Below are 15,736 nucleotides of genomic sequence, written 5' to 3' on the forward strand. Positions count from 1 at the left end.
ACAGGGGGAAAGCTGGTAGTCTTCTTGGATCTTCTCAATCTCACCCTCTTAGTCCTTCTTCAAATTTTGGAGAGCAAGGAGCCCCTTTTGAAAAAGTTGCACGGTGCACAAAGCAGATGTCGTATGAAGTGAATTGTAGCGCTTAGGGTACCCACCAGAGAGTTTTTCCCCCTACCAACCATCCCCCACCACCAACCCTTTCACTGCCACTCTTGACTTGAGTTGACTTGTTTGTAACTGTTTTTATCCACCCTGCTCAACTTTAATCTGCATTGTTTGAAAAAGAGAGAGGCAGTTTGGTGTAGTGGTTAATGCACTGGCCTAGAAACCAGGAGACTGGGAGTTCTAGTCCAGCCTTGGACAGGAAAGTCGGCTGTGTGACTGTGGGCCAATCACCAGGAGATGGTGAGTTCTAGTCCTGCCTTGGGCATGAAAGCCAGATGGATGACTTTGTGCCAATCACCAGGAGATGGTGAGTTCTAGTCCCGCCTTGGGCATGAAAGCCTATTGCTTCAATATTAACCAGCTAATAATTCAACTTTAAAAGAGGAGAACAGTCATGGCTTGCCAAGATTAGGGCAATGGAGGTAGATCGGAGTATGTTTTGCAGCTAATCTGCTTTTATGGAAGAGTTGTCTTAAATTCTAGATCACTCTCCTTCGGGAAATCTTGTTGTGTATTTTGAACATTTCCAGACAGGGGAACAATCATAAATCAAACAAGCACACACACACACACACACACACACACACACACTAGCAGAGAATAAAACCAAGTTTAACGTTTTCTTGAGCCCTTTTTCTGATTTACAACAAGTCACTTGTGTAATCTCGGCTTCCACATTGTCATTTTAGAAATAAGTTTCACAAGAGTCATTCTTCTCCAGGAAGCAACAAAAGACACAATGCACAAGAATGAGGTTCAGATGGTGGGGTGGGAGGGGACTCAGCAAGAGGCAGGCAAGAGAAGTCAATGTCCTATAGCTCATCATCATCACCATCATAATTTCCTGACAGTTAGAACAATTAATCAGTGGAACGACTTGCCTCCAGAAGTTATGAATGCTCCAACACTGGAAGTTTTTAACAAGAGATTAGTCAACCATTGGTCTGGAATGGTATTTCCTGCCTAAGCAGGGGGTTGGACTAGAAGACCTACAAGTTCCCTTTCAACTGTGTTATTCTATAATTCTATCATAATCATTATCATCACATTGATATTTACAAGCTTATATAGTTTACTCCCTATGCCAAGCCACTGTGTGATTTAGAATAGAATAGTATAGAATAAAATATAGAGTAGAGAGTGGAGAGTGGAGATAGAAAGGAGAGAGGAGAGAGGAGAGAGGAGAGTAGGATAGGAATAGGAATAGGATAAGAGTTGGAAGGGACCTTGAAGGTCTTCTAGTCCAACCCAGTGCTGAGGCAGGAAACCCTACACCACTTAGTTCGGTTTAGCCTTTTAGGTTAGCTATTATTCCTTGTTAATCTACAACTTAGCATAAGGTGAACTCAGACCATTCATAGTCTATTGATCCATGGCTCAATAAATTGTAAACACTTGGTAAACTCAAATACATCATTAGGGGATGCACATGCTACCTATCGCCATGTACATTGAAAGCACATGAGAGGGGGGAGGGAAGGGGAATTACCCACATGCATGTCCAACTTTTCTGAAAGACTCTCCTCCTTATACCCAACATGCACGCTTCCTCTATCAAAGGCAATCAAAACACAGTTAAACGAAAAAAATGCAATGCCTCAATGTTGCATCTACAGCATTCTGAAACTGGAGACCTACCCAACAAGGTGCCCGCCAACTGTATTAGGATTAACCAACCATGCCAGCCAGGCCCTTTCTATTTTCCAGGAGGGTCCATTTCCATGATCTTCCTTCAGTAGCCGATGGCCAGCCGTGTCCAATTTTTTTTTTGCCCGTTGGTAAAAAAAAATCCCTTTCGGTTGGCCTTCCAAGCAACTTTGGAGCCAAGTTCTCCTGCCTTCTTTGAGTTCCCCAACCGAGCTGAACAAAGCCACCACAGCAGCCCAGAGACGCTGCTTCTTCCAAGAGCCCAGGTCTGTTCTCAAGCAAGAGCCAAGAGCAATGGCTTGTGCGCGCCATCTGGTGACTTCAGCTACAGCACAAGCCTCCAGACACTTCCGCTGATCCACCAGAGAGAGAAGAAAGAAAGGTACAACCGCAGCAGCATCTCTCTGGAGTCGCCCTCGTCCTTTGCCCTCTCGGTCAAAGCAAGCCATCTCTTTTAAGCGGGAAGTAAACGAGGTGGGTTGGGGGAGCTTTGGCCCTTTGACCCCCGCAGTTCCCTGATTTGCGGTCAGGCTGGTGTGGGGGGAGAGAACCCCAGCCGAGAATTAATAAATGCATGAGCGGAGCAGAAAAGGGGCACTTTAAAACTGACGTACCATTATGGATTTTATGTCATGATTACAAAGATATGGATTCCTCGCCTTCCCAGGGGCCTCTTAAGAGCTATAAACAAGCATCACGGCAAAGTCTTATTAAGTGTTGCTTCAGTTCACTTCCAATACAGCCCCCAATGGGGCAATCGGAGAAGTTGGCGGTTCTTCCTGCTTCCCAAACCTCCAGTCAACGGTGGGGCTCCCTGCCATTGGCAGAAGATCGCCAACTTGGAAGAAGCGGGGAGATGCAAGGGGGGGGAGGCGAGGACGCTGCTATGCAACAGCCAGTGAAAGGAAAGGCTTTTCAAATCAGGGAGGGGTGGGTTTGGTCATTGTCGTCGTCCCCCCGACGTCCTTCTCTGTTTTTCAATAGAGATAAACATTGACACTGATTTCAGAAGCCGTCCGCATGGACCCATGGCCGTGGGGACTTCCTCTCGTCAGAGTTCCCTCGTATTTCTTGGAAGACTTCGGTGGGCACCAACAAAGCGCAGGTTTCTTTGCCATTTGCAACATGGCCAGTCAGCCGCTCTTGGTTCTGCAGTTGGAAAATAAACCCGTAGGGACCTTTGGGAGGAGACAGAAGCTGGAGGAGGAGGGTGGGGTGAGAGGAGGTCCTTCTTTTTCTGGTTGGTAAACTTGAGAAGGGGGAGAAGGCCAGGTTGGGTGGGAAGCTATGAAAACAGGCATTGGGATTGTGTGTGCAGATGTTCCCTCTGGCAGGGTTAGAGCAGAATCATAGAAAAGTTGGAAGGGACCTTGGAGGTCTTCTAGTCTGACCCCCCTTGCTCAAGCAGGAACCCCTATATGATTTCAGACAAATCATTGTCCAATCCATTGGCAAATCATTGTCCAAAGCCACCAGTGATGGATCACCCACAACTTCTGGAGGCAAGTCATTCCACTGGTTAAGTGTCCTCACTGTTAAGACCTTTCTTCTTAATTCCATGTTGCTTCTCTCCTTGATTAGTTTCCATCCATTGCGTCTTGTTTTGCCTTCAGGTGCTTTGGAGAATAGGTTGACCCCCCCCCCTTATTCCTGGAAGCCCTTCAAATACTGGAAGACTGCATCCTGTCACCCCTAGTCCTTCTTTTCATTAAACTAGACATACCCAGTTCCAGCAACTGTTCTTCATATACAATAGCAGAGTTGGAAGGGACCTTAGAGGTCTTCTAGTCCAACCCCCTGCCTAGGCTGGAAACCCTATACCATTTCAGACAAACAGCTATCCAACATGTTCTTAAAGACTTCCAGGGTTGGGGCATTCACAACCTCTGGTGGCAAGCTGTTCCACTGGTTAATTGTTCTAATTGTCAGGAAATTTCTCCTCATTTCTAAGTTGCTTCTCTCCTTGATTAGTTTCCACCCATTGCTTCTTGTTCTACCCAGTTCCTGCAATCGTTCTTTATATGTTTTAACCTCCGGCCCCCTAATCATCTTTGTTGCTCTTCTCTGAACCCTTTCTAGAGTCTCAACTAGGGGTGAAATCCAGCAGGTTCTGACCGGTTCTGGAGAACCGATAGTGGAAATTTTGAGTAGTTTGGAGAACCGGCAAATGCCACCTCTGGCTGGCCCCAGAGTGGGGTGGGAATGAAGATTTTGCAATATCCGCCTCCTGCCACCCCCACCAAGCCACCCCCACAGAACTGGTAGTAAAAAAAAATAAATTTCACAGGTCTCAACATCATTTTTACATCATGTCAACCAAAGCCGGATGCCATATTCCAAGCGTGGCCTTACCAAGGCGTGATAAAGCGGTATTAACACTTCATCTTGATTCTGTCCCTGTATAAAAGCTTTGAAGTGGAAAAGCTTTGGAGGACTTCTCACGGAGGCCAATTCTGAACTAAAGAAAGGAAAATTGTTTCTCCCCCCCCCCCTTTTTAGTTTTCTATAAAAAGGAACTTCTCTGCACCCTACGGAGCCGAGAAAGCTCCTGATACAACATTTAAGTGGTAACTTAAATGTCCTTGTTAATCAGAGGTTCCAGCACTAAGTGCGACTCAAATAAGCAGGCACTTCCTAGTTATGATTCACGACGGATTTAACAATGCTTTGGAGGGAAAGAAAGGATGGCAAACATAGGGCTGAATTATTTGAAATTGCCCTTGAACAAAATGTCTCCAAAATCTAAACACATCAGCCATACTTTAGGGCGGAATACATTAAAGCCAACATATTGGGGTTGTTGTTGTTTTTTTGCACAGATGTTTCCATCCGCTCTTTGTGCACTCATACATTGTGATGGAGCAGCTTTATTAACCATCCCTCCCTCCTTTCTATTTTTGGGGAGGGGGAGAGGAGAAAAAGGAAAGAACCGCCTTCATTAAATCCCAATTCTCGAAGCCGCAAGGATCAGATGGTATAGGACTGCCAAATTTCAGGAAGGGCAAGATATAAATAACCCGATAAATGAATAAATTGTGCGGTTCTATTAAACACGTGGAGAGAGAGAGAGAAAATACATTACAAGCTTTTGGCTTTGGCGCTGCACATTATAGAAGGAGCCATGGTTTGTTAACCCTGGTTGGTTAAAAAGTCACAGTGGCTAGGTTCACATCTCCCACTAAGCCCAAAAATATATTTAATTTTGGCTTAGGACTACGTATGAATGCACCCATGGTTACAATCTGATTGCTCTTTGGAGCTCAGATATGTGGTCTCCAGTATCTCTCAAGCTTCCAACTCTACTTTATCTTCCTGAACAAATGAGATGCTACAGCAAAGTTACCAAGCCAATAATCAACCAGAAATGCAAACCAGAGTCCTATATTAACAAAGTCCAATTCATGCCTACGTTCTTCTGTTATCAGCATGAATAGAAATAGCTACACCTTTAATGAATTTTTTTATCCAGGAGGAGTTCAGACCTTTCTAATGGTTAGCCAGTTGGGTGACTTTGAGCCAGTCACTAGGAGATGATGAGTTCTAGACCCACCTTAGCCATGAAAGCCAGTTAGGTGACTTTGGGCCAATCACTAGGAGACGGTGAGTTCTAGACTCACCTCAGTCATGCAAACCAGCTGGATGATTTTGGGCCTGTCACCAGGAGATCACGTGTTCTAGTCCCACCTTAGGCACAAAAGAAGCTGGGTGTGCCTTTGGGCCAACCACCAGGAGACGGTGAATTCTAGTTCCACCATAAATGCAAAGCCAGCTAAGATACTTTGGACCACTCCCTCTCTTTCAGCCCACTGCCCAAGATTGTTGCCATGGGGGGGGGGGAATAGGAGGAGGAGGAAGGATCTGGTATGTTTACCCCTTTAACTTGTTTGTAAAAATAATAAACGCGGGTTCAAAATAAATAAATAAAGATGCTGGAAGCAGGACTTGGACAAAGCAGGAAGGATAAAAGAAGGTGAAGGAAAAGGAGAGAGAGAGAGAGAGAGAGAGAGAGAGAGAGAGAGAGAGAGGGAGAGAGAGAGAGATGAGAGGCACTCTCTTCTACCTGGTCATAAATACCACCCAGTAATTGCCACCCTGCAGCTTTATTGGCACGATCTGGGTTAATAATTAAATCCCCAGCAGGGATCACATGTCACTATGGGTAAACTTAGATAAATTACTGCAGCCTTAAAAGGTCAGCAGCAGGAGAATTTGCCCTTGTTAGGTTGATGGCCGTGCGGAGTTCTTCAAAGAAGCAAGGCCAGAGGCCCCGGTCAAAGAGAAGAATAGCGAGAAGTCGGTTTTTCCACATTTCTGCATCCCAGGCACTTAAAAGAGTCGCAACCCCTGGATTTTAAACACACTTGACTTGGGAGACAATTGGTTGCCTTGGATCCTGGGAAAAGCCAGGTGGTCCAGCTGAGAGGAAGGAGGCTGGCCATTTCATTTCATTTCCAGCAGGAAGAGGAGACAGACAGACAGAGAGAGAGTGAAAGAGAGAGAGAGGCAGGGAGAGAAAGACAGAGAGAGAGAAAGAGAGATCGAGAAAGACAAAGAGAGAGACAGAAAGATACAGACAGACAGAGAGAAACAGACAGAGAGACAGAGACAGACGAGAGAGAGATAGAGAGAGAGAGAAAGACAGAGAGAGAGACAGGGAGAGAGAAAGACAGAGAGAGAGACAGGGAGAGAGAGAGAGAGAGAGACAGGGAGAGGGAGACAGAGAGAGAGAGACAGAGAGACACAGAAAGAGAGGCAGGGAGAGAAAGAAAGAGAGAGAGAGAGAAAGACAAAGAGAATGACAGAAAGACACAGAGACAGAGAGAAACAGACAGAGAGACAGAGACAGACGAGAGAGAGAGAGAGAGAGAGAGAGAGAAAGACAGAGAGAGATCTTCTCCTGGGCTTTGTGGTGGTTTTCCATCATTTCTTTTCCAATGCAGAGGATATTCACTGGTGATGGCTCTGTGTCAGATATGCATTGCTAGACCTGTCAATCCTTGGGGTGGCTGGGTGGGGGGTTCAGCTCTCTTAGACCCTGCTTAGATATCTGTCGGTGGAAATGGATGGTCTGGTTTATATCTTTATTTGGGAAGGTAGGTGCCCCGTAACTTCGTAGGATGGGGTGAAGTTACGGCGATGCCTTTTGCTCATAGTCGAAGTGACGATGCCGTGGAATGGAGAAAAACATAAGGAAGGCAGACGTATCCGCTTTAGAGACCTCTTCAAATAGCCACTTCTGAACAGGAGACTGATGGCAACACGGGGAAGGGGGTGGAGGGGGGGAGGATAACTTCTACACCCCCTCCCCGTGCTATTGCTCATTCTGCCAACCTACCTGAGTTACTGTGGTGGGATTTGTTCGGATTTCTTCGTGGGGAAAGGGCCAATCCACTGTTTCCATCTGTAACCTGGCCAACTGAGGTTCCCCATCGGCAACCCGGCCAATCACGGCTCCCGTCGGTAACCTGGCCAATCAGGGTTTGTGCCCGGCCAATCGTTGTTCCCATTGATAACTTGCCCAATCAGGCTAGCCCTCTTCTTTCTTGCAATGGGAAGATGCCCCTCTGCAGAACAGTTGCCAAAGCACGCAAAAATCAAAAATCAAAAATAGAGCCCTTTCGGATGTGGACCTTAGTAACAAGGGGATCTCGCACGCTGTCTCAGCAAAGAGAGAAATAAATAAACAAAACAAACCACCTTGGCCATGGTTACTTAGCTCAACCACGGAGGATAAATACAAAGGAAATTGTGTTGTTTTTTTTGAGAGATAACCCTGTGATAGGATGCCAGGAAAGATTTCGGTCTTTCAAATTTAAGTCATTCGGGCTTTATTATTATCATTTTTCAAAGCATCATTTTTCATCGTGTTATTAAACTCAAGAGGACTGTGTAAACACCCTTAGATGTGAAAGGGGGTGGGTGGGAAACACCACATACTCTCTTTTTTAAAAACTAGGATTAATTTTCTTTCCTTCTGTGAGTCGTGCACGACTGGAGGGGGGTGGAAGACTTATCTCTCGTAAGACATCTGCCAATTCTAAACGCAGCTTCTCGTTCTTGAGTCGGATCTTGGCAGAACATCGATTTTTGGAGGGATTTTTCTTTTTAAAAAAAGGGCTGCTTGCTTGTGGTGTTGGTTGTTGCTGTTGTTTTTTTTAAAAAAATAATAATAAGATACAAACCGGAGAGAAGCAATTTGCATTTTGACATTGGCTGGTCCTTTCCTGGCTACAGCTTCGTTCCTAGGCTGCGATGGAAACCCAGGAACTGTTGCCAAATGTTCATGGATCAAAGATTTGGGAGAATCGTGGTTCTTCTCGTGTCACGAGCGGGCAACTGTTGGCCCCTTTGCGCAAGGACTGAAGTCCAGAGCCTGTGGCAGGGCAGAGAAGCTTGAAGGTTCTAATCCTGAGCTTCTCAATCTCGCCAGCTTGGCGTGTGGACTTCAGGTTCTTCTGAGGGCAGGACAAGAGTGTCATTGAGTGGAAGGTGATTCAAAACCTAGATCGAACTTAGAGCTCGGAGGGACAAGGTAGCCCAGTAGCTAAGACACTGAGTTTGTCGATCACAAAAGTTGGCAGTTTGGCGGTTGGAATCCCTAACGTCATGTAACGGAGTGAGCTCCCGTGACTTGTCCCAGCTTCTGCCAACCTAGCAGTTCAAAAGCACGTAAAAAATGCAAGTAGAAAAATAGGAACCACCTTTGGTGGGAAGGTAACAGTGTTACATGCGCCTTCGGCGTTTAGTCATGCCGGCAGCTCAGTGGTTCGAATCCCTAGCGCTGCGTAAAGGAGTGAGTTCCTGTTACTTGGCCCAGCTTCTGCCAACCTAGCAGTTCGAAAGCACATTAAAAAATGCAAGTAGAAAATCAGCAGCCCACAAGGCTCTGTTTTCAGCTGCAGTGGCCTCCTACAGCCCCCCTCCAGCGAAAATGGAGCCCCCTGCCCTGAGCCTGGCTCCTCCAATGTCCATTCTCACTGGCAGAGGGCTGCAGGAGGCCGTCGTGGCAGAAAACAGAGCCTTGACAAGTGACGTTGAGCTGGCTACACTTACCCTGCCCAAACCACACCAGCCCACTGAGGTCAAAGACAACCCTGACGCAGCCCTCAGTGAAATCGAGTTTGACACCTCTGTTCTAAGCTGTTCAATACGATCCCTGGGTATTAAAAGCTCCCCCCATTTCCTTGGTTTAAATTTGGCTTTGACTGCAGGGGTGGGGCTGCTGGGGGTTCGCAGGAGTTCGGGAGAACCTCTAGCTAAGATTCTGTGTAGTTTGGAGAACCCCCAAATCCCACTCCTGGCTGGCCATGCCCACCCCTCCCCACCCCTCCCAGGAGTCCCCACATGGCCCGTTTTGGATGCAGGTAAGGGCAGGGTGCACATGGAGGCTCCAGGAGGGCACAAAATGGGCTTACCGGAAGTTCGCAAAGGCTGGGCCAGTTTCCGGCCTCCAGAGAGGCTCTGGAGCCTGGGGAGGCCATTTTTGCCCTCCCGGAGGCCGGAAAAAGACCTCCGGAGCCAGAGGAAGGCAAAAACACACCACCGACCCTGTGATGCAGGAAGCCAACTAGGCCACGCCCACAATGGTCACGCCCACCCAGCATCTGGGCTGAGTTTAACAACTGCCTTGCTAAAGTTTTGAAGCCCATCCCTGGTTTTAGAGATAGCCAAAGGGGCAACATTTGGCCCCCTTTCCTGATGAGTTTTCAATGACGCCTGAACAGCAGCCAAATCGATAGTGCTGTTAATAGCCAGCCTTGCGAGCCGGGGAGTCGGCACGGGCTGCGAAGCGCACCGATGGGAGCCAGTTGGCTGCCAATCGGGTGTCAATCAACGGAACAAGATGCTTGGATTTGGATGAAGGGACGGGAAGGATGGTCATTTTTATCATCCTCTTGGCTCCTCTAGGCTGGCAGAGAGGGGATGGGCTAGGCAGGACTGGGGGGGGGGACTCAGAATCGCCCATCCTCCGCAGAGGGGAAGGACCCGCCGATACATTTTGCAGATCCCTGGGCTGTTGGGCAATCTTTGTGCCAACACATCTGGAGGGCCGCGAGCTGGAAAGGCTGTTCTTCTTATGCTGCGTTCACAAGGCGCTCCCTGAAATGCAGATGAGGACCTGTGCTTGGTAGCTTCGGGTTGAAGTGTAGGATCCTTGGTGCTCTCTGAGCTTGGTGATTTTCTTGCATATGTTGCATTAGCCAAGTAGGAAACATCAGCAGTACTGACTTTGTTCCCTAGTTGGGTCATGAAACATCTTCAAGAATACAAGCAAGACCAGAGAGCACCAAGAACCTCGTATTTCTCCTCCTCCTCCTCCTCCTCCTCCTCCTCCTCCTCATCCTCATCCTCATCCTCATCCTCATCCTTTCTGCAAACCCCACTCTCTTCTAGCACTGATGACATTGCCTAGCTGGGTCATGAAACGTCTCCAAGAAAACAACCAAGCTCAGAGAGCACCAAGGACCCCGCGGTTTGACCCTGAGCTACAAATATTTCCTCTTCTAGAGGAACAGTTCAAATTTTGATCAACCAGGCATTTCAAAGAGGGGAACTCCTCCAGTTTGCCCCAAAGATTTTGAGAGGAGGACAATATCTCCCCCGTCCTCGAACGTCCATCGTGGTACCCTGGTGCCCTTTTCAAAAAGTTTTTTTTTAATAAAAGAAAGAAGGCTCCTTCCCAATCCAATCTCTGCCTGTCAACCCCAGGAAAACGGTTATCCGTGAGGAGCTAATGGGCTTTGGATGAATACAGGGCTATCGACAGGTCGACTGTGTCTTTTAAAAGCCAGCTAATGAATTGGATTGCAGTTATTGATCCTGGATTTCCGCTCTGGACCTCTTATTGCCTCTCTTTCTCCAGGCTGGCTTCATTAAAAGCCCACTGTTCTTTTGATCTCTGCAGCGGGAAAGGGGATGGGGCTTTATTATTTATCTATTGGATTCCTGCACCAGCTGTCTTGCCAGAGAAATACCTTTATGGGGAGCTGCCCCTGAGGTAGAAGGCTGGGGAGATTTCCCTCCCCCCCCCACTCCCCTAAAGAAGAGAACCGGCAGCAGCGGGAAATTTAAATCCTAAACCAACTTGGCATCCTAAAGTCTCTCCTTGCAGGAATGTACGCTGGCAAGTCCTCCCAAACCATTGAAGGGCAGTTTTATTTAGAGCGGTGTTTCTTTAAGAGGCAGGGGACTTCAGCTCCCAGAATGCCCCAGCTAGAATGCTGACTGAGGAATTCTGGGAGTTGAAGTCCACACTTCTTCAAGTAGCTGAGATTGAGAAAGGTGGATTGAGAATCTTCCCCAGCCTGCCATTGTTGAGATGGCTTTTAAGAGTAAGGTTCTACATTTAGGCAAGAAAAATGAAATGCACAGGTACAATATATGTGGTACCTTCCTCAATAGTAGCAACTGTGTGAGGGATCTTGGAGTCCTAGTGGACAACCATTTAAATATGAGCCACCCGTGTGCAGCAGCTGCCAAAAAAGCCAACACAGTTCTAGGCTGCATCAACAGAGGGATAGAATCAAGATCACGTGAAGTGCTAATACCACTTTATAATGCCTTAGTAAGGCCACACTTGGAATACTGCATTCAGTTTTGCCACAATGTAAAAAAGATGTGGAGAGTCTAGAAAGAGTGCAGAGAAGAGCAACAAAGAGGATTAGGGGACTGGAGACTAAAACGTATGAAGAACGGTTGCAGGAACTGGGTATGTCTAGTTTAATAGAAAGAAGGACTAGGGGAGACATGATAGCAGTGTTCCAATATCTCAGGGGTTGCGACAAAGTAGAGGGAGTCAAACTATTCTCCAAGGGACCTGAGGGTAGAACAAGAAGCAATGGGTGGAAACTAATCAAAGAGAGAAGCAATTTAGAACTAAGGAGAAATTTCCTGACAGTTAGAATAATTAATCAATGGAACAACTTGCCTCCGGAAGTTTTGAGTGCTCCAGTACCGGACATTTTTAAGATGTTGAGTAGCCATTTGTCTGAAGTGGTGTAGGCAGGGGTTGGACTAGAAGACCTTCAAGATCCCTTCCAGCTTTATTCTATTCTTCTATTCTATTCTAAGCCAGCCTGTTTGCTCTGATAGAATTTGTTTGGGGGGGGGCATAATAATCCTCTCCTTCTCCCTCTCCCCTCCCAAATGAAACTGGTCTTGTATTTACAAACTTTTGGGGAAAAATTGGGTGCATTTCTAAGCACAGGGCTGAATGGTTAGATGGAGTTGGTGAGATTGCTATTTGGTGGTGCATTGGTTTTGCTTGTTGCTGACATTGTATACTGTGGTCTTTCAAACACTCATTCCTGTTGTCTTGTTTGTATGCTGTTATGCATGCTACATGTTTATATGAGATGGGTGGCTGTATCGGTTGGATAAATTCAATAAAATGAAATACAATGTACTGGTGATTTTTTTCTTTTTAAGGAGCCTTTTCTCCTGCACTTTAGCTTTTTTCAGTTTTTTTTTCTGATGGTTTATTTATTTATTAGATTTATAACCAGGGGCCGTAGGCAGTCTTTGAAGTCAAATACAATGCAAAGGACAATAGGATAAAGGCATTAAAAGTATGAGTCTAGTAATAACAATATTAATAAATCTATGCTTTCAGTCTGTTGGTCACCTCGTGGTGCCTTGGGTGACAAGTAAATTCAATAAATAAATTTCCTGCAAAGGAAGAAGGGACGCAGGGGCTCAGTGGCTAAGATGCTGAGCTTGTCGATCAGAACGGTCAGCAGTTCAGCGGTTCGAATCCCTAGCGCCGCGTAACGGAGTGAGCTCCCGTTCCTTGTCCCAGCTTCTGCCAACCTAGCAAGTTCAAAAACATGTAAAAATGCAATTGGAAAAATAGGAGCCATCTTTGGTGGGAAGGTCACGCCGTTCCGTGCGCCTTCGGCGTTTAGTCATGCCGGCCATATGACCACGAAGACGTCTTCGGACAGTGCTGGCTCTTCGGTTTTGAAACGGAGATGAGCACCGCCCCCTAGAGTCGGGAATGACTAGCACTTATGTGCGAAAGGAATCTTTACCTTTTAATGGGAGAAAGGAGTGAAACACTCCGCAAGCAAGTACATGGAAGGGAATTTTTTCAAGGCTGAATTGATTACATTCCATCAAATGGATGTCAATTCTCAATGACTACATGGATTGTTTCCAAGATCTGTCTTCAATCTGACCTGTTAGGTCTTTTGAAGCTTGCAAAACGTTTAAAGATTTCTATAAAGACTGCATTCACCAAATCATGATTGGGTATAGTAGACAAACTCAATCCCAGTCCTTAATTTTTCAGCAAAAGCAGACTAGCTAATGTTCCCAGGCTGCATCAATAGACAGACAGCTTCAAGATCACCCCCAAGTGATCGTACCCCTTTATACTATGCTGGCAAGGCCATACATGAAATACCACATCTGGGTCTGGTCACCATGATAGAAAAAAAAATGTTGGGATCCTGGAAAGCGTGCAGAGGAGAGCAACAATGATGATGAAGGGTCTGGAGGCTAAATCGTAGCATGAATGGTTGAGGGAGCAAGCCATGTCTACCTGATCGAAGAGAAGGATTTGGGGTGTGGACATGATAACTGTCTTCTAGTACTTGAGGGACTGTCACAGAGAAGAGGGGATTGACATTCTCTAAAGCAGGGGTCTCCAACCTTGGCAACTTTAAGCCTTGTTGTTAGTTGCGAAGTCGTGTCCGACCCATCGCAACCCCATGGACAATGTTCCTCTAGGCCTCCCTGTCCTCTACCATCCTCTGGAGTCCATTTAAGCTCACCCCGACTGCTTCAGTGACTCCATCCAGCCACTTCATTCTCTTTCGTCCCCTTCTTCCTTCCCAGCATGAGACTCTTCTCCAGGGAGTCCTTCCTTCTCCTTAGGTGGCCAAAGTCTTTGAGTTTCCTCTTCAGGATCCGTCCTTCTAAAGAGCAGTCAAGGTTGATCTCCTCTAGGACTGACCGGTTGGATCGCCTTGCAGTCCAAGGGACTTCAACTCCCAAAATTCCCCAGCCAGCTTTGCTTTCTGAGAATTGAAGTCCTCCAGGCTTAAAGTTGCCAAGGTTGGAGACCCCTGCTCTAAAGCAACCTGAAAGCAAGATTAGAAGTGATGGATGGAAGCTTGTTCAAGAGAGAGCCAACCTACAGCTAAGGAGAAATTTTCTCCCAGCTTGGTTGTTTTCTTGCAGATGTTTCATGACCCAAACTGGGTGACATCATCACTGCCGATGCTCTTACTATCCTGGATACTGAAATGTCTACAAGGAAACAACCAAACTCAGAGAGCACCGAGGACCCTCATTCCAACCCCGAGCTACCAATATTCTCATTTATGGGAGAAATTTTCCGAGCAGCGAGAACTATTCATCAATGGAATAGCTTGCTTCCTTCCGTGGTGGGTTCTAAGTTTGGAATCGTGAAGATCAATTCCAAGGATTCGCCTGCTGTATTTTGGTTCTTTAAAAAAAAGACATAAAATATCATCCCATCTGAACAGCCCACTTGCTGATGTAGCTAGAAAATAGCATGATGGATTGACTGACCCATCAATACGTTTGATGTCTCTTGTCCACCGTGGTAGACAGGTTCCTGTCAACAGAACGGTCTTGAAATGGTCAAAGCAGAAAGATTTAGAGAGGTGATGTTGGAGCGGGGAGGACTCAAGAGAAAATTAAGAGTTCTCCTTGATCGACATTACAGTTACTTATAAATCATGAGCTGGGCTGAACAACAGACGTCGTAGAAATATTAGTTAATAATTAGTAGTTGCCATAAGGATCAAGTGCTTGCAGTACTCCAAACCATCATATGCAGTCCGTACACATCGCAACAGCGAAGTTGGTCCATCACAGTTAAGAGCGAAACCATGATGGCGCATCCTGGCTAACCACCTTGGTTGCAAAATGATGGGTGGCTCATTACACTGCTTTGACCTTCCATGTTGGCTTAGTTTATGGATTGGGCAGTTAATTCAATCCATTGTGTGTCTAGCAAACTCCTTAGTGGGATTGCATGTGCGAAGTGTGTTATTTAGGGGTTACTTGGCGTATCCGGAGACGGCCCCTCCCGATGGCCTCGGGTCTGATGCACTCTAGGCCTAACCTGTCCAGCCCCCTCCTCCTCCTCTTCCTCCGTCTTCTCTATCCTGGCAACTCACCCCAGCTGAGCAATAACTGTATCCCAGCAACCGTCATAGCAACCAGAAGAGACTCTGCTACTCCAATGGGCAAACAGTTGCTAGGAGACCAACTTCAGCTTTCCTGCTCCCGTTGCCTGCACTTGGGGGAATCAGCAAGCACTACCTTGCGTGGATGAGATAATGGCCAACCAGAGAGAGACCTGGCACCCATGCCCTGCAAGGTTTGAAGACCACCTGGCAGCCCTCCTCCCCACCCCAGGAGAGATACCGAAAACAAAAGTCTGGGGAGTGGAACCAAAGTGTTTATTTTCTCAGTGGGGAAGGAGAATGATTTGCAAATATTTTTGCTTCTTCTTCTTCTTCTTTTTTTTTTGAAAGAAGCAGAGTTCCAAAAAAAAAGGAAGGAAGCAACAGGCTTCTCTTCGCATCGTGTTTTTGTAAAGCTGACGTCCACTGATCAATGGTGGGGAAGATTCTGCCCGTTAGGTCTGTGGCACAAAAATAGGGGGAACGATAACAATGACTCCCCCTGGCCCCCCCTGAATCTCAGATTTGCAAGGAATAGAAATAAAAACGTGTCTAACTGGCAACGCTTTTCGTTCTTTCTGTGTCTCTCCTGGTCAAATTTCAAAGCTGGGGGGGGGGGGAGCTAAATAATTTTATCCGGGGTTAAAATGTTTAGAGTGACTCTTGCAAAGAGGGTTTTAGCCCTGCGCTGTAATTCCTTTTTGGCGTCTCTCAACCTGCAAAATGTGTAATGCCAAGTCTCTTTTTCTCTCCCTCTCCCTGTG

Source organism: Natrix helvetica, assembly GCF_964273705.1.
Source record: "Natrix helvetica genome assembly, chromosome: 12".
NCBI lineage: Eukaryota > Metazoa > Chordata > Lepidosauria > Squamata > Natricidae > Natrix > Natrix helvetica.